Source organism: Xenopus tropicalis, chromosome 1 (genome assembly GCF_000004195.4).
Source record: "Xenopus tropicalis strain Nigerian chromosome 1, UCB_Xtro_10.0, whole genome shotgun sequence".
NCBI lineage: Eukaryota > Metazoa > Chordata > Amphibia > Anura > Pipidae > Xenopus > Xenopus tropicalis.
The window spans coordinates 49249841-49273366 of record NC_030677.2 but is presented as its reverse complement, the minus strand read 5'-3'; the positions used below and the strand labels follow the sequence as shown (position 1 = coordinate 49273366).

At 36.6% G+C, this 23526-nt stretch overlaps 1 protein-coding gene across 1 annotated transcript in view; it reads left to right on the top strand.

Annotated features, from left to right (window-relative positions):
• galntl6 (polypeptide N-acetylgalactosaminyltransferase like 6) overlaps positions 1–23526 on the top strand; it is a 520631-nt gene that overhangs the window by 208499 nt on the left and 288606 nt on the right. The gene's annotated exons all lie outside the window — the stretch shown is intronic.

Sequence of the window (23526 nt, the reverse complement as noted above, 5' to 3'; positions counted from 1 at the left end):
TCATTAATGTTTAATGCTATTCAACACTGCTGACATTAGAGGGCACCCTGTACAGCAAGCTAGATAGTATCATAGTCACTATGGTTTATATACAGCCATGTGGAGCAGAACTGGCCGTTTACAGCTTGTTAAATAGATTTACAACCAAAGCCTGCTGTGTATGTGTGGGTCAAGATTTTTACAAATATTAATACTTTACTTAAAACTACAGATTAAAATCTTGAAACTAGTCCCAATCAGACCAGCAGACCCTTGCTTTTGTGTAATTCACTAGAACTATACATTCACATATATTGGGGGTCACTTATGTCCACTAGTGATGAAAATGTTGCGCCCACGTCTATTCTTTTGTCGCGCGGCTATTCTTTTGTCGTGCGGGTATTATTTTGTCATGGGCGACAATTTTTGGAGGCACAGGCGACAATTTTTGGATGCATGGTGAATTTTTTCATCCGTTTCGCGAAACAATCTGCCAATGGTGAAACGACAAAATTCGCCGCAAATCCATGCTTGGCGAAACATTTCGCCCATCACTAATGTCCACATGTGCAGGAAGCAAATTGCAACTGTGAGTGCAATAACCATGTTTTTTTCCCCACAGTGGGGATTTAATGTGCCACTCACTGCAGGAAAAACTGTAACTGTGCTTGTGGTCAAATATGACCCCTATATTCTTTATTTGCAGGAACATTGTACTATATGTTTACATTTCTAGATACTGTACTGTTTTTTGGAGCATTGTTTATTTTTTATTAAACATATCATTTGTTTCAAGAAGACAGTCTGTTTTGCAGGGGAGATATTGTCATTTTATTTCCTCTCTTTAGTTTTTCTTTAACGATGCTATGATTGTGATGGACAGCACTAATTTCTTTCAGAGCTTAGACAAATGTCGTCGTTTTGTCCCTTCCCTATCCTTGTCATCCATTTGTGCAGCTGCTGAATTAATGGAAAACCCATTTAGGGATATGCTTGTCTTAGAAATAAAACAATTATATTGACTGAAAAATCTATGATAAAATGGCTTGTATCTCATGTAAGCCATCTAATTAATTTTACACACACACTGGATTTAGCCCTGGCAAGTAGGCTTGAAGTAAAATCAATCTCATCATGTTTAAATAACACTGCAAAAAATGTGTAGAGTCTATTATGAACTCTCTGAAAACAAGTGCCTTTCGATGGCAAGAATTTAATGTTACTTCATATTATTCTCTATTTTTGACATTTTTTTTCGTTGTAATTCACAGCAAACATTACTTTTGACAAACCAGGGAAATGCTGCTTACTGAGCGGAAAACTTCATTTGTGACCTTTTCTATTTACATGCATTAAGTCCTTGTCAAAAACAAAAAAAAAAAGCTGAAGGAGTTTGGAACATTTGGAACCAGACAAGAAATTGTATCAGATTTTAATTAAGAGTAAGGCCAATATGTTCATCTAGTACCAGCGAATCAATTTTCCAAAAACAGAGACAAGGAAGGAAACTGATAAGTTGGCTACGACACTGACTGGGAAGCAGCTAACCTAATTGATTGGCAATTTGCTTTATTTCCCAGCGCTTTATTTATGTAATCATTTTAGGGTATTCATTTGTTCTAAAGAAAATGATGTGCAAAGCTTATCTATACTAGCGAGGCAGTTTAATAACGAACAGTTTATTTTTTTTAAATAGCGATGAGCAAATTATTTTCGGCAGGCATGGATTCGCAGTGAATTTCCGCATCTCGCCATTGGTGAATTGTTTCGCAAAACTTTGTGAAAATTTGCTGTGAGAAAATTCATTGCACAGATTTTTTTTGGTTGCGCATCAAATTTGGTGCGATTGGGTCGAAATGGGCACGTCAAAAAGGACACGGTTGCGTAAAACGGGCGCTGTCACGTACAAAATGGGTGTGGCCATGGCAAAATTGGACGTGGTCGCGTCAAAAAAGTGCAGACAACAAAAAAATAGCCACGGCGACAAAAAATAGATGCAGCAACAAGAAAATATGTTTCATGAATTTTTCACCATTTTGCGAATTTTCTTGCCGTTTCGCAAATTTTATGGTGAAGCAAAACGGGACAGATTCGCTCATCACTATTTCTAAATAGATTCCTAAAATTTACCAAAAAATATTGAGGTGCCTAATAGTCCCTAAACTCATTTTCATAAAATCTGTAGATATATCACAGCTATTCCAAATCTATTAACTTACATTATTTTCTAATGTCACAATAATGTAACTTTAAAGCTGGCCATACACACACCAATCTAATCATTCAAAAAAACTTTTGCACGATTTTTGGACCATGTGTGTCTCTAAATTATCATCCCAATAATTTTTGTACCATGGTGATTGGTCATTTAGTTGATTGGACAGGTTGGAAAATTTTGGTCAGATAATAAGATCTTTGCATGTATTTTGTATCTGACTTGTCACTTTTGTACGATTATTGTCTCTTGTATTTGAAGTCACTTTTGTACGATTGGTGTCTGCCAACTATAGTTATTTTTAGGGCTTTATCCTACAATTTCAGTCTGAATGTTAGTTCTAGATCATTGCATTTAAACGTATGATCGATATCTGAATGTTTGCGGAAGAAGACAAAAATCTGAATGTGCATGGTCACCTTAAGGGACCACACAGACAGGTGTCTTTTGGGTGGGTATACGATTGTTTGAAAAATTTGAGATCATTCTGAGTATTTTCTTGAAAAATTAGAGAATTTTTTTTAAAAACTACAAAGGTTCAAAGTTTTTAAAACTTTATGTCACATTTTTCGACTAGCAAAAAGTACACCAGGTTTAAGCTGCCAAGACCATTGAGTCCTATGATGACTTAGAATAGTAGAGAAATAGTCAGCGACAGCCTGTCCTTGACACATTTTCAAGGGGAAGTTAAGCACATTATTGTTTTCTAGGGCAAGTTAATTACACACTTTCAAAGGTAAGTTAAGACCATCATTGTTTTCTATTTCACACAGTTTTAAGTGAAAACTTATACACATTATTGTTTTCCAAGAATGAGCACCAATGCTCCTAAAATGGCCGCTGGAGCACTTCCTGTTTGAAAAAATAAAGAAGATTCATGACAAGGAATGGCCTTTAAATTTAACAATTTTTCAAGAGAATTGGCAATATATTCTCGAAAATTTTGTAAAACTTTCACCAAAATTCTCAATTTTTTGAGAAATTTACAATAAATTACTGTGACTATAAATAAAAAAAACTCTCAGGAGTTTATGTGAGCTTCTAAAAACAAAATCTGCCCTAAAGGTTTCCAGTCCACTTATTTTTAAATATGTATTTGTAGCTCTTCCCCTATTAATCAAATATGCTTTATCTAATACAAAAAACTCCCAAAGATTAAATACACTCATAGGTTGTTAAGTTGTTTTCTACATCAAATAAACTACATCAAATTAAACAATTTAAAAAAAATGTTTGTATTGTATTTGTATTTATTAAAAAATCCAAATATAAAAATCTTGATTGAACAATATTGTGGAAAAAAAACTTAAATACCTTGAATTTGTGAGTTTACAGCCTCGAAAAAAATCTTACAAATTTTTCAGAAGTTTTGGCAAAGCGAAACGGGACAGATTTGCTCATGGTTACTAAAAATGTTATATTTTATTTACTAAACTTATGCACCAGCCTAAAATTTCAGCATGTCAATAGCTGCAATGATTCAGGTCTGTACAGTTGTCACAGGAGCTCCCCATCTTGGAAAGTGTCTGCGGCACTTTGTTGAGAAGCTAAGCTTAGGGGCTGTAGCAAATTATTAAGCAGAAAATAAGGTTTGATAAGGTTTGTCATATAAGCTGATGCTATGGAGCTGACTATTAACTTCTAATGCCGGTTGCACTGGTTTCTGAAGTACAATGTAGTAATTATCTGTATTCATTTCTAATCAGCCTTATATTGTGACCCCATATTCTATATATACAGTATATTGTAAATCGGTCCCTAAGCTCAGTAAGTGACAGCAGCACAGAGCATGTGCAGTGAATCAGTAGAAAAGAAGATGGGGAGCTACTGGGGCATCTTTGGGGGCACTGATATTCCCTACTAAAGGGCTGTGGTTGCCTTGGGCTGGTACAGAAGCCCAAAACATAATGTACAACATTTCTAGCCAACTTCTTTTGTGAGAATTTAGATCCCCTTTAAAGTTGGAAACATGTTTTTGTGAAAAAAGAACATGACATTTTATAGCATTCACTTAGCACTGTGACAAACCTCAAATTGGGCAATCTTTTTTTCTATTGTCGGTTGAGTTGCAAGGTGTTTGCAAAATAAATATTTACTGTGTACAAAGAAAATATTATTGTCATGGTGAATATGATTTCTGCTAATTCTATTTTGTACAGGGCAGTTCGAGTACACCTCAGTGTACTCTTAAATTAAACTATAATATAGTGTTTCTAGCTATGGCTGCTTGAAAGTTCATTGTTCACAAAAAACACCTAGATGTTTTTAGATTTTTAGAGCAAATAAAACTTGAATTGTTGAAAATTAAAAATATGAACCATGAAAAATAACCCCCTTAATGTTTAAATATTTTTTTAGTAGTAGACCCCTTATCCAGAAAACCCCAGGCCCCAATCATTCTGCATAACAGGCCCCATACTTGTGTTATTCACTGTTCTGCAAAATATGAATCCAAACTCCAGCATTTTATTCAAGACTACTGTAAGCCCTAGCGACAATGTATTCCAGGCGACGTACTTTAATTGGTTCAGGTTTTGTGCTCCCTTGACTGCTTTGCTTAGGAATGGGAATATAAGCCCATCTGCAGGTACACTGTACTTTCCATTACTAAGATCCATGTACTGTATTGAACACCTGCCAGGAGTCATTATTTCTGAAACAAAGTCAACCTAGTGTGCATACAGTAACCCAAAGTATGATGTGCCTGTGTTTTCAATTCACATCCAGCAATTTTAGTCATAATGTTTTTAAGTTCCTTATTCACATGCATACTACAACATATTACTTAAAAAAAAAACACTTTATGTAGTGAAGATAATCGGGGACAGAGCAGATGGCACGATACCAGTTTATAAATTGAAAAGACACAAATAAATAAAAAAAAGCCATTAAATCATAAGTAATAATGAATACAATGGCAGGCTGCCAAAGAATACAGAACTATAGATGCACAGCCAGGTATTTTTGTTAGACTGAAGTAATTCTTTAGGCAGCAAAAATTCAGTATTCTTGCACCTTTTAAAATATGGTAGCTCATTTCTGTCTTTAACTCTAGGGGAAGTATAGAGTTTCTTTCCAACCTATATGCTATCTGCAAAAAAAATGGTTTGCCTTCTTTGTGTCTACATGGATTTCCTCCAGATATTTCAAATACTTCCAAAAATACATACAGGCAGGTTACTTGACCTCTTATCAAATTCCTCATAGTGTGTTGTGGATTCTATAGAGACGTAGATCATAAGCTCCACTCTAAGACAATGTATAAGCATGTTGGTACAATAGGAATTTAGGGATGATAATGATTGTAACTGGGAAATTGTACAGGCACTTTGCCTATCTTTGTAACTCTGTTTTGGTTATTAAATGATCCTTTTATGGCTCACTCTAAACAGAAAGTAGGTAACACTCTTGATCCCTCACACTCAATGTTCTTTAACTTACTTTGGATAATAGTGTGCATTATACAATGTGGTGTTAAAATCATTCTCAAATATTAAGGATTTAATCCAAATTCAGGTTCCACATTAACAGCAATAATGAGTGTTGGTGCTACCTATTTACTTTTGGTTTACATTACTCTCCAGCAAACTGCCATGGAACACTTTTATTTGTGGTCTATCCTGAGATGGTGAATTACTCACAGGAGAACTAACCCAACTCACGATCCTTGGTGCTAATTAAAGGCTGCTCACTAACTAAGCCCTCACTGCTCCTAGCATATGTTACCAGATCATTCCAACTATCCAAGACACCTCGAAAAAATCCTACAGGAAAGGTTTGATTTAAATGCATTCAGTTTGCAATAGCTGCAGTGATGGACACCTATGAAATCTAACACTACACTAGTTAGGGCTCCTTTGACACTAACATGAGCTTTTCCTGAGGCTTCCTGCTGCTTGGTCCACTCTTCAGTGGGGCTTGCCTATATGTAAGAGGTATGAGGTTATTATGCACCCCTATAACAAAATGTGTGCTTTAAAACAAGTTCACTACTCACATGTTGTTTCTTATAACACTGCATGTTCCATGTACCTGATGCACCAGTTCCCATGTGCAGGAATAAGTGAATATTCCTGCTATCTTACAGGTAGAAATATTTAACCTAATGATTTAAAACATTATTTAAAACTGCTATAGAACACTGCAAACTAGTTTTGTCTACAGCACAGACAGCCTGCAGTGAGTTTCAGCAGCCAGACAGTTATACCTGCAGAATCAGGGCACATGTTGCACAGTAGTTAATGCTGGTTATAGATACCTTTATGCAGCAAGATAGATGTTATACTCTTTATATTCAGCTTTATCTTTAATCTTTATAATCTTTATTTTCATGATGACTGTTTTGTATTATTAGCACAGTATTATGTTATGTTACCTGTATACTGAATTACTTGCTGCCTGCAATAAATGGAAAAAACCCCTCTCAAATTATTTCCATATCTGCAACATATACTGAGCTGTTCCAAGGAAAAAAAAAAAGGTCACTCAACCTTTCCCTTTTATATACCTTTGTCACCAAACTCTCTTGTACAATATATGTGTCCATACTCTCTAAAGTGCTAAGAATGTGAGCCATTCAAAGTAAATAATCACTGACAAAGCATCAAAGTATTGGTAACATCAATCTGGTCAGACTTGTTCTCTTTATATTAAATTTCCTTTAAGCAAATGACAGTAATGGTGCCATCTTAACACCTTCGCTATCTGCTCAAGCTTATCACTCTTTTTCAGAAAGCTTCTATTTGAAGAATGAAAGACAGAGGTGCCTAGATGTCGATTTTTTATTAGCTGTATGAAAGTACCTAAATGGGAAGGAGGACAATACTTTGTGGAACTAATATATGAAAATCTGATTATTTTAGCTTTCTGAAGTTAAGTGATTAGCATGTAGGCATAAAGGAAATCAGTGTATCTAAAAAATAAAGTAAGGCTATTTTCTCTTTTGAATGGGCTTTAATGAGAAGAAAAAAAATGATCTTTTGCAATTTTCTTGTTGTGTTAGAATGAGTCTGTCCAATGTGGTACATTGGGTTTATACTATGACAATACACCACTCATTTCAGTTGGAAGGGGATGGCTTTGATCAGATATTTTAGTTTAAGGGGAATGATTAATCGAAAATAGTTTGTGTCTGGAAGCAATGTTTAATACTATAGAGTACTTATGGAAAATATATCATGGTAGAGTTGCATAGTGAAGTGCATTATTATGCTTAATAGGAATGGATTATTCCTTGAAATACACCATATGTGTCCACTATGAAAAAAAATGATTTATTGTGAATGTTCAGCCAAGTTTAAAAACATGGAGTAAAAAAAACTTTTGTTGACTGCCGTTGGTTTTTACACTTTTTAGACAAATTTTCTAACCAGAATTTTATTTCAGTCTGAATTTGTTCCACTGGTGGTATAAAATAATGGAGTAATTTTCAGCCTTGAGTAGCACTATAAAATGTAATGTAATGCAAGTGTGGAACTGGGGTTGTTTTCCCTAATATAAATCACCATAATTTGAACCACCATACTTTGCCCCATATGTAATTTAATGCACAAAATTTGCTCAGGAGCAGTAACCCATAACAACCAATATAATGGTAAATGCTGCCTGCTGATTTGTTATTATACAGTATGTGAAGAAGTGTAGCAAAGTTTTACCCTGATATTACAAGACCACAGTCTAGCTATCTATGTATTCATTAGGGGAAATTCGAGTAGAAATGTACATGTGCACTCCCGGCCCTCTCTTACAATCCAAATATAGAGGAGAGCACCATAAAGCAGAATTCTGCTAAAATGCTATTTATTTCAGACCAAAAAACACAACATGTTTCGGGCAGTGTGACGCCCTTTATCAAGTGTAAGTATTGTGTCACACTGCCCGAAACATGTTGTGTTTTTTGGTCTGAAATAAATAGCATTTTAGCAGAATTCTGCTTTATGGTGCTCTCCTCTATATTTGGATTGTATTGAATGGCTCAGCGGTGTGCCTTGCGAGGATTGATGCATCAAGCCTGATCTAAGGGCTGTGCGGTTGAATACCTATTTGTTTCCCGGCCCTCTCTTATAGTGATTCCACCTGTGCACGGTCCCTGGGGAGATGGCACTCTCCCAACACAATAGAAAGAAATAGGTAACGGCACGAAAGGTGATGCAAGCAGGGGACAAGCCCCTCATGTTTGTTCCGTCAACCACACAACGTTTCGGGGGCATACCAAGTATTGACGGAATAAACACAAGGGGCTTGTCCCCCACTTGGATCACCTTGCGTACCAGTACCTATTCTTTTTCATTAGGGGAGTTCAGGCCATGCTGTCCACTTTTCTTGCACTGTACCCAGCCCCACCAACAATAAATTAACCCTAATATCTCAATACTGACTATACTTCAGGGATAGTTTTGTTATGTTAAAATAATAAAATAAATATACATTTTCTAGTTTACAAAAAAATATTCTCTGTAAGTGCACCCATAACCTTATTCTTAGTTAGAGACTTTGCCTTGTAATTGCTGTAGTTTTGCATTTGGTAAAGGGCACAGTGGTATTCCCACTTTTCACACTGTGCCCTTTTATCTAATCCCTCACCTCCATATCACTCAGATCTTGAGCAAACAATAGAATATGAGGTGAAATATCTCTCACCTTTCCCTGCATGGAAGTTTCTTTATTCTTTAAATTAAAAAAAAAATGATAAGAATTGAGCCTTTTACAGCACTACCCTGCTCTGTGTAACTGTGCACAAAGATCTTATTTTTCCTATTAGAATGGCACTGGCAGTGCAACTTCTCTTATAAGACATAATTGAGATACTGTTATTCTATACTTTGTACAATTTTGTATTATTAGATTTAGCCGTACTTTGTAGGAACGTTAAAACATGTAAGTGTGGTCTGAGAAGCTTGATTTTGGCATGGTTGTGGTCAGTAATAGTGAAGAGAGAGACATTTGTAACAGTCCAGTTCTCCTTTTATTGTCTTTAAAACTCTAAGGGGCAGATTTAGCAAAACACGAAACCGAATCCCGAATGGGAAAAAAAATTTGGATTGGAAACGAAAATATTTTTCGTCGCCATCGCGACTTTATCGTATTTTTGTGCAACTATTTTGTCGCAGTCGCGACTTTATCGTATGGAACGATCGTAAACGGCAGGAAAAACCTTTCCGACTTTGCATGATTTTGGAAGCCTCCCATAGGAATCAATGGCACTCTGCAGCTTCAACCTGGCCCAAGGAAAGTCACGATACTGAAGCTTGAATGAATCCGAAACTTTCGTACTCAGAGCAACAATACGTTTTTTTCACGATGGCGACGGAAAAGTCGCGAAAAATACATGCAAGATACAAAAAAGTCGTGACGCCGACGAAAAAGTCGCAAAAATACCGATCATTATGAAAAAAACGCATTCGGAGCGTTCGTGGATTGATAAATGTGCCCCTAAGACTCTAAGGCTGATGGCAGACGAAGCGTAGGGTGGATATTTTTGGCAAGCGGAAAAGCGCTTGCTGAAAATACCGCCCTACGCCTCCTACATGTGCCTGCACCCGAATGAATGAGATATGCTCGGATGCAGGCACATGTAGCCGAAATAAGCATAAAAACACAAGAGAATGCAAAGTCTTGTATGCGTATTTCGACTACATGTGCCTGCACCTGAGCGTATCTCATTCATTCGGGTGCAGGCACATGTAGGAGGCGTAGGGCGGTATTTTCAGCAAGCGCTTTTCCGCTTACCAAAAATATCCACCCTACGCCTTGTCTGCCATCAGCCTTACACTTGTTACATTTTGGTCCCCATCGGGAGCTTTCTCAAGCCAACCATGCCAGTTACTGTAAGTTGGCCATACACGTAACAATAACGATCTTTCGTGCGACAATTGCTTGTTCCCACCCTCCACTGACGTTCAGCATTGTATTATCAGATATAGAGATATAACCAATAGAAACTCTACCTCCACCTGCCGATTCAGCCCTAAATGCAGATTTTGTTTGTACGCCCTCTATGGCACCCGATCCAAATCTTTTAACCCGGCTAATTGACGAGATGAGCGATATCCATAGCCTTTGCGATATCCCACGCCTCTTCGAGCCACCATACACGCACGAATATCGTACAAAAAAAGGTTTCGTAGAATAATATTGTGCGTCTATGGCCGGCTTTACCGTATCGCCTATTTATATCCATAGTAGATAAGCACACATGAAGTGACATCAGTGAAAAAATGCCATTGAGTGATTTTATATATATATATATATATATATAGATATATACACGTTTCAGTTCCTCACAGGAACTTTCGTCAGGGAGATTTGTGGCCGACTTTTATTCCTTCTCTTGGTCTTTACTTGATTGCAATGGGGGAGATGAGAGCTAAGTAGGAAAGTTTCAGGAGATTATCAGCACATGATAAGGAAAGATTTATTGAAGTGCGGATGTCTGAGGAGGTTACTGTCTGAGGTTTGGGGTGGATATAGTCCCTGTCACAGTAACGTATTGTCTGCGACAAGATTGTTCTTTCTATAGGATGCACTGGGGCTAGGAGTGAATGACTGAAGCACAAGAGTGAGTGATAGCTAAAATCCTTGAATGCTGGAGGCAGTAATAAAAAGGAGGGCATAAACTGTATGACAATCCCTATCAATAATACAGTTTTGTTATTGGCGACAGTTCCCCTTTAAAGTATGGTTATCCAAAACCAAATGTGCTCAATTTATAACCCTCTTTTAAAATAGACTTTATGTAATGTAAAGTTCTGCATGGCTTAAACAATATGTCTATATGCCTCTCTATGACTTTGTTTTCCTTATAATTTACATGAATTTGCACCTGCAAATAGCTTTCCCATATGTATAAACTTACATGAATCTTTCAATCTCTCCATTTGTAAATACTGTTGTTTTAGAGATGTGCTTTCACTGTATGTTTGCATTATTTTGTAATTTTATTTCGTATTCACTCCATTCACTTATCTTCTATCTACACATTTTTCAAGTATTCTACTGGGCCATGATAATTGAGCTCTGGGGTTGTCGGAGCACTGTGCAAAGATATTCAATCTATTAAGAACACAGCCTCTTGAAATGTTTACCACCTACAGCTTCCCTGCTTGCAGACCTGTAATTTAGCTATTATTTTAAAAATATTAGATTTGTTTCACAGTTATGGTAACAGCCTACATAAATTCTCAATCCCCACTTTTTACATTAGAGACAAACTGAATAGCTACGTACATGTTTATATATATTTCTATCTATCTATATATATGTGTGTGTGTACAAATATTAAATATAACACAATTATTAAATATAGCACTTATGCAGAGTTCCATTGGAGTGTATAAAATAAATGCATTATGGTCATCTACCACTATCATCTGTTTAATGAAAAGTTAGGTGATTATTTCCTATTATGGCTCACCGCTTCTGCCGTATGGTCTGGGTGCCTCTAGCTCCGAACCTAGTGAGCAAGAGGCACCTGGGGGGAACCTAGGGGTGTCTAAGGAAGTGCATAGCCTTGAAACATGTTAGACCTCAGACGCTGTTTTACCAGATGTATGAATAAAGATTGATTGCTTTTAAACTATCTTTGTGGCGGTTCCTGAATTTTCCTGGTGTGCACTGTCAAAGGTTAGGGATGTGTGTGTATTATATATATTATAGATATGATCTACAGTATGGTAATTTTTAATCTTCAAAACTACATTTTTAGGAATCATCTATGACCTATGACCATAGAACAGTTGCATTAGTGCTAATTTCCCTGCAGTCAACCCCATTAATTGATGTAAAAGATTCCTCGCACTTTGTAATAGCTGTGCTCCATGAAGCTGCTTTCCTCCTGCCTCCCATGCTAAATTGGGCGCTGCTGTGCTATTGATGTTGGAACCCCTGTGGTACCACTACCTCCAAAGCAGGTGGTAGCTCCAGGGTTACCTCAGCACCCTGAGGAAACAGACACAGCGTCGATGTGCCAGAAGTATAGGGTGCACACATCACTCGCACAGCGTATACCCGAATTGATGCCAGCAGTACTAGAAACAATTTGAGAGATATTGCATCTGATTCACTCTGAAGTGCAAGTGCAGTTGCATTGATTTTGATGCATCAGCCACAACTGAGTCAGATGCAACTCCTCTAGTGACCACAACAGTGCTGGAAACCATTGCATTCTAAACATAGCGATCATGTAGGAACATTTTACTTTGCACACTGTGGGTGTTTCTTCATTATTTTCTCACAGAAGAGTCAACCCTACACAGGCATACTATGTAACTATAAGAGAGTAATATAAACATTATAGTAGTGTATGATGTTCATAGCATTTTGCCTAATAATTATGTAAACAAAGTTAGTGTAAGACAGCTTACACGTATTTCTCTTTTACATGATATAACTTTGAATCCAGCCAATTTCTCTGACCCTTATAACCAGACAGCATTTTGAATGAACAACTGGAAGATGAATAGAAGAGGATCTGCACAGGTAATGAAAATCTAGCCTTGCTATAAAAAGGTTTTTCAGACATAATTTTGAATGTCAAGTTTAAGAGAAGCTGAACAGTAATCAAATAAATAAGTAGACAAAGCCCCGTTCAAACCAGAATATCACATTGTAGATTATACCTAAAGGCATTTTAAGGTAAGCTTCAACTTAACTGCTTACTTTAACCCGTGAGGTGTAATATTACTTTCATGGGTTTGTATATTATTCCTGTATATTCTATATATTTATAACTTGGCTTGGTTGGGGTGATTGCCATGAATATAATGAGAACAAACTAGTCGATGATTATTCCAGAAATCTCATTACAGTTCTTAGAAGCACTGGTGCCATATTCTTTGCTAAATCCAGCAGCTATGAATGTCTTGGTTATGCCTATACAACCCCAGCCCACAGTGGGGTTTACAACAATAGGATTTAGTAGGATCCACTTTTTTATACTGAAGGAAGACCCAAACATTCTTCACATTAATGCCATAGGGACTTTGATTCAACCAGCTTCCCTACTGGTATTGTGTAACAAGGAGGAAAAATAAGACAAAAGACTGTGACATTGTTTCACGTGGAATATCTGCGGGACACACTAGACACATCCTAGGCTACACAAAAATAAATTAACAAAAAAAAAAGTCCCTTTAAAAGGTCATTTGCTTACACCAGGGGTCCCCAACCTTTCTTGCTTATGAGCCACAGTCAACTGTAACAAGACTTGGAGAGCAACACAAGCACCATAAAAGTTCATGGAGGTGCCAAATAAGGGCTAAGATTGGCTATTAGGCAGCCTCTATGCACACTATAAGTCATTATATTCAACCAAAACTTGCTGCCAAGTCACAAATTCAAAAATAACTACCTGGTTTGCAACTGAGAGCAACATCCAAGGGGTTGGGGAGCAACATGTTGTCCCGAGCCACTGGTTGGGGATCGCTGGCTTACTCAGCGTAACATACAGTAATTTCGAGAGCCATGCATAAAAATTAAATCTGTGCATGATTTCTTAGGCTCACGTGAACTCTGCATATTGACATGGCCCACTGTGAGCTTTGTGGAGCTAGCTCCATGGTTTCCCTGCATTAATACATGCTTCTGCATGAGACTATATGGAACACAACTATATGGAAGTGCAGAAAGTGTGTTTTTTTAATGAATAATGTAAAATTGCACAATGATTGGTGTCCATTCTTGCATGGCCAAATCTACAACCCTAAAATGTTGTAAGCCTATAGTTAAATGGAGGTACTGTGTACTCCAGAAGACCAATCTCTTGGAGGACAGTCACAGGTAAATGCAGTACAATTATTCAGCATTTACTCACATAAAAAGCTTTTACTCACTGTGGTCAATAATCAGTTTGCCAAGTAAAGGCAGTCATTTACCTATTTATTTAGGGTTCTTATTATTAGAACTATATTTCTGAACTATAAGGCCTGTGTCCAAAAAATACAATTGTCTTCTGATGCAACTCTATTATTCATATTTTGTTCCTACAATGGAGTGGGCTTTTGAAAGGGATTACTCTGATTATGGAGAATTGACAGCATTATTATAGTCATGGGAGATTACAGTATTTGCTAAGTATCTCATCTTGTGCTTATTTTTCTGTCTACTCTTTACATTACATTAGTCGTAGAAAATGTTCCTTCTTATAACTTTCTCAAGAGGAAGTAACATTAATTTCATTCATAATAATAACAATCCCAAATATACTCTTTACAACCAATTATACAGTACCTAACTGCTGTTTCTGTGGAGCCCTTTAATCATTACACTAAACATTTAATACGCCAGTGAGCATATTTGTTAAGCTAAACATAATGAAAAAAAATCTCCTTGTTTTTAATGAAGGCATATGTCCATATGATTGCATTTCCCCTGTGGTGCAGAAAGGCCACACTGTGGTATTGCCTGAGTGCTTAGTTGGCCAATTGCTAACAGCAGTTTTACTTCTTGATTTCAAGTAAGGTATAATTATATTCCTTCATTTACTGAGCAAATCATAGCAGAGATTCTCTATATCAGCCTGATTGTGTAATAAAGAACTAATTACAAACAGCAGTGTTCTTGCAGGAAATTCACTGTAACTGCTAATACCAGGTTGGCTCCAGTGTTACAATGGCTCATTAGTACATTAACAAAGCTAGCCGAGGAGCTGTGCTGAAAAACATGCCTTCCAAGTGATCAGTGTCATTCGACACAATGATTGCATTTTAACTTGTAATTACAAAGAAAAGACCATTTTTATTTACTCTGCAGAAATCTCTAAATACAACACATCTTAATAATACAGGTATGGAATCCCTTACCCGGAAACCTGTTATCCAGAAAGTTCCAAATTACAGAAAGGCCATCTCCCATAAGCAAATAGTTCTAATTTTTAAAAATGACTTTCTTTTTCTTTCTTAGAAGGGATTATAGGCAGATAGGGGGTGTTCTTTTTTCCCATAAAAACAATCAGCGCACCAGAGGCCCCCCTTTAGATTAGAGAAACGGAGCTTCCATTTGAAGCAGCGCAGGTGGTTTTTCACGGTGAGGGCAGTGAGGTTGGGGAATGCCCTTCCTAGTGATGTGGTAATGGCAGATTCTGTTAATGCCTTTAAGAGGGGCCTGGATAAGTTCTGGAACAAGCATAGTATCCAAGGCTATTGTGATACTAAAATCTTCAAATGTATTGATGTTGGTATATATAGTTTATGTATGTGAGTGTATAGATAGGTCAGTATAGGTTTGTGAGTGCTGGGTTCACTTGGAAGGGTTGAACTTGATGGACTCTGGTCTTTTTGTCAACCATATGTAACTATGTAAGATTCTCAGATTGTAAAACCCTTCTGTCCTGTTTAATCATTGTGTGTGTGTGTTTATGAGAAAGAAGTGCCATATTTGCAATGTTGAAAAGTAGTGGTGAAGCCACGAGTAAAAGGCAAAAGCCATGTTCTAAAGATTTACATATGCATAAACCAATTAGTAAATAACACAAACATTTCTTATGCAATGTTACTTTATTCCTATTTCAATTTATAAGAATAGGTAGAAGAATTCTCGATGGCACACCTAAAGGCTAATGGCACACACTGTAGAAAATGTCAGTCTTCCCCTTGCCATCCTGTGGTCAGTAGCATTAACATTATTGCACGTACATTGGAGTCTAAGGGTAATAGCACATAAATGTTTTGACTATCACTGACCTCCAAAGGACAACATCAGTAGTCATGAAACCATCTTTTGCCTGTCACTGCTCCAGATACTGTTGAATGAAAAACCCTATTGGACAACCACAGAGCAGGGCCAGGCAGACCTCAATGCCAAATCACTTGCTTTAGATCCACCTCTCACCATTTCATGTGTGTCCAAAAGAGCAATACGAATGGTGACAGGAGAAGAGGGATACTATAACCACTACTGTTCTCTCCCGAAGGGCAGCGGTGGTCAAATGTCCTTTGTGCCATTATCTATGGGTAGAGTAGTACTCTGTCAAAGGTCACCCAATGAATTTGGTTAAGGAAAATGAATGAATGGCTAAGTAGATGAATTAATCTGGACAGAGGTGTTTTTTGTAAATTAACTAAATAGTAGCTTGTGAATGGTTCCTATGGGTAACTAGACCACTAGAACACTTTTCACACTTTGTTTTAGTACTCCCTATAAGTGTTATCTAATATAAATACCACATATATTTTCTGGATGTAGTTCGGGGGGGGGGGTAAATTAAATATACAAATATTAAGGGAGGGTAGAAAGTGCTGAAATATGAAGTGTTTAAACATATTTGCAGCATTAGCACAAATCCCCACAAATTCTTGTTCTATTATCATCAAATCTAATTTTATTTATTACCATATTTTTTATAAAAGGCATTTTGTTTTTAGTTTAGATGTTCCATTAGTTGTGTATTTCAACTATATTTATCATTTGACAGTGACTATATGTAATCCTATTGGTCTTCAAAACATAACATATAAATATATTTTCTGAATAAACCTTCCAATATCTTTCTGAAAACAAGACCAAAGCTATAGTCTATAGGACAAGGTAATGTACCCTTTCCTCCATGAAAAAAAAACAGCATGACACTATTGGGGGTATGTAGCAAACAGCAATACAGACCTAAAAAGGAGGCAGTTAGTACCCTAACATATGAAAAATGCACCATTTTTTCCTACGTCTACTTTTTTGCCAAGTATAGGCAGACAATAGTTGCAAAAACTTTCACCCTCCCTTTTTTATGAATAATCTTATTTAGAATGTATGTCTATACATTTTTATCAAAATGTGAGTTTAGATCTTAATACATAAAAACTCACCCACGTTCTAGTAATTCCTATGGGAAATGTATTTAGCAAATGGTGGGTTCTAACTTAAACCCACTGATAAAAATGCTTCTAAAAATTCCATAGGAATGAATATAACATGGGTGAGTTTTTATGGATTAAGATCTAAACTCACATTTTGATACCCCTATATGTCAGGGGGAGGTCTGTAGTACCCATGAACATCCTCAGTGGGATCATTAGGATTTTATAAGAAGTTATCACTAAGATTTAGGGCATTGCAATAATAAAGATATACATTTATAGAATATAGAAAAATTGTCCTAGTGGAATTTTGCGTAAGGCAAGTTTAGCAAGTTTTTTGTTTAGGGGAAATAAATGCAATCTAGTAAAAAAAAACTATATTTAAGAAGTTGTCATTTTCTTGTTTAAAAAAAATAGTTTTGAAGATAATTGCTTAAAATCTGTACATGATCAATTTTTGAGTTGAAATTGTCCCTCTATCTCGCCAATGATTTCCCTATTCATACTCTAGATTGGATTTACTCTGAGATGTGAGATTTCAATCTTTACAACTTGCATGAATAGGACCTTTGTCTTGCTTTTGTTTATTTGTCTGTGGTTGTCAATGTTTTCTGAGCTCAAACACCTTTTACTTTTTGATTAGACATTCTTTAATTGTTCTTTAATTTCCATTCACTAAATAGAATGTTCTCAGGAACTTTACTGGGTGACACCTTTTTATCAAGGATGGTGATTTAAATTAGCTTTTGTACACATGCTTGATTGTTATCCAGTTTTAGCTTCCCGGAGAGTAATGGGAGACTTTTAAATGAGTTCTACTTCCTACCATATATACATGAAGGTCAGATGAGCAACTTTTTCTCAGAATGTAACTGTTAAAAGGACATTGCCCAAACTGATACTAAAAGGGATCTAAAGTCATCTTGATTATCAGTCAGTCTTGATTATCAAGAATAATCAAGTTAATATATTAATAATTTTGCAATATATATCCAATTTAAAAAATCTTTATTCTGTGTATAGCCGTTTTAAGCTAATTTTGTCAGGTGTCTTTCTCTCTCTCACCTAACCCTAACTGCCAATCACCAGGAGTGATGCTGACAGTCAGTCAACAGGAATATCAGTAATGTGTAATAGTTCTTCTGCATGGTGATATTTTGACATTTTAGTTAGTTATATAGTTTTGCCTATAACATTATTTGGATAAAGTTTCATGATTCATAATTATGGACCACCAACTACTTCTTCCCTTTGACCCCAGCAAAGCAACAATTGACTGGTGATTGGGTGCACTTATGTAATATATAAACAAACAGACTCACATTGACTGACTTGCACAGCATTATTGAGCTAAGGAGTCAGTAAATGAAGGAAACAACTTATAGTTAGACCTTCATATGAAAAAGAAGGCACAATTATGTAAGCCACACAGCATTCACTTAGAAAAACTACATAATATACTCTAAAGTGTTGCACCTTTCTCTACAAACTGCTAGCATCACAAAACACTCCTGCTATTCTTGAGGTCTAATTGATATTCCAGCCATAATTACTCATTTATAAAGTGCTAACAAGGATGCAAATTTAAAAAGCACTTGCTTTGTGCTATTCACATAGGTTATTGTGCCTATAAACACTCCATGAAGCGATGACATTGCTGCAAGTGCAGCCTTCTCTGATATATATGAGATATAGAGGATCATTAGTGTTTCAGCCATAAACCCATTGTTGAAAAAAAAAAATCTATTACAGTAAATGTGTTTATCTTTATCTCCTGTATCCAGGAGAGCATATCAGCTTCCTCCCCAAATTCTTCCTAAATCAGCTTTTAGATGGCACTCTCCCTGCCACCTATCAAGCCTCCCAGAGATGCCTCCTCCATTTATCTTCACTGCAAAGTACAGCTTCAGCTTGAGTGCAGGTATACAGAGCGGATTGGAGGTCAGGCCAAAAATGCCTTCTTATGCATATCGTGGAAGTCACTATAAGGACTTTAGCAGTGAAAGGGCCTGAACTCTCCTACATGAGAGCAGGAGAATTCTGGCACCAGTATTTTATACAGACTGTAGGGGGGAGAGATGGGTGTTGGGGAGGCCAGCTAGTTGTCTAGTCGGGATAGAATGAGAGCGTGCATAAGTAAATGCTATATAACTTGTTTTACCTTCCTGTAAATAAAGAGTTTGTTTTTAAGAACCACTAATCAAACCTGAGAGTTATAGTTCAGCACCCCACTTCCTCCACTAACTCCACAAGGGCCCATTCCCAGAGATAGAGTCACTAGTACTTGTTAATTCTACCCCAGATATCTGACTTGGTTCCTGGAGTTTTCTGTGGAAACTATTTTCCTTTTTTCATTCTGTATCCGATGTAATAATGCAAATGCTGAGCCTTTTACATAAAGGATTCATTACTCATGCCATTCAAAGGTCATTGTCCTGTAGCTTGACCCCTCTGTTGTAGCTACCAGGAACTATGCTTAGAAATGCAAGCAGAGAAGAGCAAGTCTACTGAGTCTGAAAAAATGTTTTTACTGAATAGTGAGAGGCAAACTCCCCCCATGCTATAACTGTTTTGTAGCCAGATACATTTTCACAAAAATCCACTACATTTTTGCATTTAACTTTCCATGAAAACTTAAATCCTTAGTATTTAATAATTAAGAATCCTTTGCAGGGGTAATTTGTGCAAGCGCTTACTTAATTCTCTGGTTTGTGCCATTATTTAAGCTTTAGAGAGCAAAACTGGAACTTTCAAGTTCTGAAGTATGGCGCAAGCCCAGAAGAAGGTAAGTGCTTGTTTAAATTACCTCTCCCAAGGAGTTTTCCTCTATTAATTGCTAACTGTTGACATTTTTGTGGAATAGATGTTTCGATTAACTGTTTTTTGACTTTTGAAACTATTCGTTATCAAAGCTAGTTTCTCAATCCATTGACATTAATGCATTTCTCAGATAATTCTTAAAATGTTTGGATTTTTCACAAATTTTCCATGAAGCAACACTATTTTATTTTGCTTATCACTATTTATGAAGGTGCAACTTTAAATTTAAGAACAATAAAATCCATTAAGGCTTTGCTACTTAGCTTATATAACAATGATGCAATCCTTATATTTATAGTGCTTATGCACAAACTATTCATAATTGCATTTTAGTCAAACAAATACATTTATGGTTGCAAGAAAAAAAAGGATACAACCTATTTTAAAATATAAGATGCTCAGAAATATGAAATACTGTAGTAGTGTTTTAATCAGGATTGCTTTTTGAAGGTCAGAAGAAAAGTCATTTACACCCCTGCAGTCAAGAGAATTAAATTAAACTCAAATCACTGCCATTGCTTGATAGGAATTCCCAGGGGCTTAGGCACACTTCAGATTCAAAGTTTAGTCATTTTAAAGAAGTTCTCTGGGCTCTTTCTTATCTTTTAAATATTTGTTTGGACCAGCTTACTTTCAGTCTCCTTGAAACACTTATAGTATTGTACTGAAAAAAAGGAGCATAACTTTATATTTGTATGAAAACTTACAGTTCACTGTACATGCTCTGGTATGATATCTCTCATACCGAAACACAATATCGAGAAAGCTCTGCATTACAAGAGGAAGGTGAAGTTGTATTTTTTCTACAACTTTGCAATAGGAGTAATGAAAAAAGAACACTAATATAGACATTTTAATACTTCAAGTACAGATATGGGTCTCTCGAATCACATGAAAGTCATCTCCCACATTAAAGAGATACTGACACCAGAAATTAAACCTTTTTTAACATCTATCATAAAATTGTCTTTGCATGACCTTAATTTTTGCCATAAAAGTATTTGCCCAATGCTTTTATATTACCTGTCTGATCCCCCATGTTTCCCTATAAGGGGGCTGCCATATTTGTCCAGCAGGGGGCCGTTAGCATTAGAAGCTATAACTGACAGGCTGAGAAGGGACAGTCAGGTTGGGAAAACAGTCAGGTTTAGGAACTTCAAGTAACAATTATTTACAAAAGCAAATCTCTCAGTGAAGATCAATCAACATGACCTATAGGCAACTTTTTATGTACATTCATATTTTGAGGAGTCGTTTTTTAGTGTCAGTATCACTTTAAGCAAAATGAGCTTTTAATAACTTCCTTTATCTCATCCTTTATCATTGAAACAATCCTCTTGAGTTTTATAATGTTTTGTAGCCTAAGGGCTCTGGCACACGGGGAGATTAGTCGCCCGCGGAAAAACTCCCTGTTCGCGGGCGACTAATCTCCCCGAGTTGCCTACCCCTGCCATCCCACCGGCGAACATGTAAGTCGCCGGCGGGATGGCAGACGCGGCGGCGCGATTTCGCGATATATATACTCCGCGAACAGGGAGTTTTGCCGCGGGCGACTAATCTCCCCGTGTGCCAGAGCCCTTAGGGTGAAGACAAACAGAGCTACTAGTAGTAGCTACTTTTCCAGAGCTACTAAACTCCAGAAAATACCCTGCCATAGACTTTGCTGAGAACTGCCTCTGCTAAAACACATGTAAAGACAATTATCAGTATATGATCAGCATTGTCTACTAGTAACTGCTACCAGTAGCTCCATGTGTCTTCACCCTTAATGTATGGTGATCCCAATTGCAAAAAAAAAAATCCTTATCTGGAAAACGACCAGGTTCCAAACATCCCAGACATGGGTATTTTTACATGTAATACAGCTATGAGTTCTGTTGTTAGGAAAACCTGTATTCAGAAAGGTCTGAAAATGTGGCAAAACCTTTTCCCATCATATCCTGGTTAACTTCTCAGTTATAATGGAGCATATTTTAGACTTGGTTTTCCATGTAACAGAAAGGTCCCAAGCATTTTGGAACTATATAAATATATAGTGCGGCTGTTTAGTGTATTTAGCCCACCCCTCTCTAACAGGAAGATCTTAAATCAGAACTCAGTTTGTATAAAATTCATTTAAATATGGTTTTGACAGGCATCAATAAAAATATAAAACATTATTTAACAGTTTAAGCCTTATCACCCCCTTTTTCATTTTGTTTTAAATATGGGCACTCCAGTACTGGTAACTAAATAGAGGCCATGATAATTGCAGCACTACAGTACAAAGACTTGGGAGATAAGTCTTAAATCTGATGTGGACCAGCGCACTATGTGCAAGGAGTTTGTTTGCTATCATTATGGGTTTGTGTCTGTGTGAGTTTCCTCCAGATATTCCTGTTTCCTCCCACATAACATGCAGGTAAGTGAATGAAATTGACCTCAGAGTGTGAATTTGATTGGTGCCAGAATGAATTGTAAAGGGGCAGGATGAAAAGAATGAGCAATGTTTGTAAAGTGCAGTAGAATATGGATAACGAAAGTAACTGACTGATAACACTCCGCGTGCTGCAAATCCTCCCTCTCTTTGCCCCCCCCCCCCCCAGCTAAAAAACATCTTCTGCTGCCCCTGGAGTGATGTAAGTAAGAGCTTTCAGATGGCATGTTAAGCTCCTGTAGAATTCTATGTTCTGAAAGTAGCTAGAATATTAGTTAACAAGAAAGTCAGTGTAACCACAAAAAGTGGATATAACTTTTTCAAACTCTCATTTTCATTCAAACCTACTCAACTTTCCTAAACATGTCACACTGTTTTCAAGTGCAAACTACAAATTTATTTAATCTTTTATAGTGTCCATCTGGCTTAATTTAATTACGCTGGGATTTTGCTTCCGACTCCTTTACTATTCATTATTTCTACCCATGTGATTAGCAGGATTAGGACTATGACAAGACAAATTTATATGGAGAAGGTAAGAAGTAGCTTTTAAAAAAGAATGTTAATGTGATGCCAGTTTTTATTATGGTTTCCATTTGTTATCAGTGTCACGCACTGATAACTTGCAACACGATGATTTCAATATTAAAGGTCAGTATTTTGGCTAATCCATCTTTGTACAGGTTTTATATATTTGACAGTTTGATAAACTACTTAATTCACTTTGTTATCACCAATAAATAAATGCATAAACCTTATTATTTATAATGTAAAAAGGACACATGTATAGTACAAACTTTATATAACAAGCAAGAGGATGAAGTGTAAAGCAGGCAAGGCTTGCCCTATCCCTAGTGAGGACTTTACAAAAAAATTAAAGTCAAGCAAATGCCCTGGTGCTGTCATAAAAAAGAATATATCCACATAGTAATGCAGATATACACTCAGGGACTTCATAATAAGAGTGAAAAATCAAAGATTTATTATCCACATTTTGCTCCCACTAAGAGACCGTTCTCAAGACATACAAACAGATATGTGCAATATAGAGATAGAGATAGAATAGACTTTTTTTTTGGAAATATATCAGATGGCTGAGTTGTTATCTAAGAAGAAAGAACCTCTCATCAAGTTAAAGGACCAAAAAGAAAACTACATTTACCAGTGATCCAATGTGGCAAATATGTGAAGTCACTAAATATTTTGTAACTGCAGAGACCTACACGATTGCCTACAGCGCAGTCGAGTGTAGAACTAATATCTCGCACATATTTACAGGATTTTCAGTAAAGTGGCCTGTGTGTGGAGAGCAT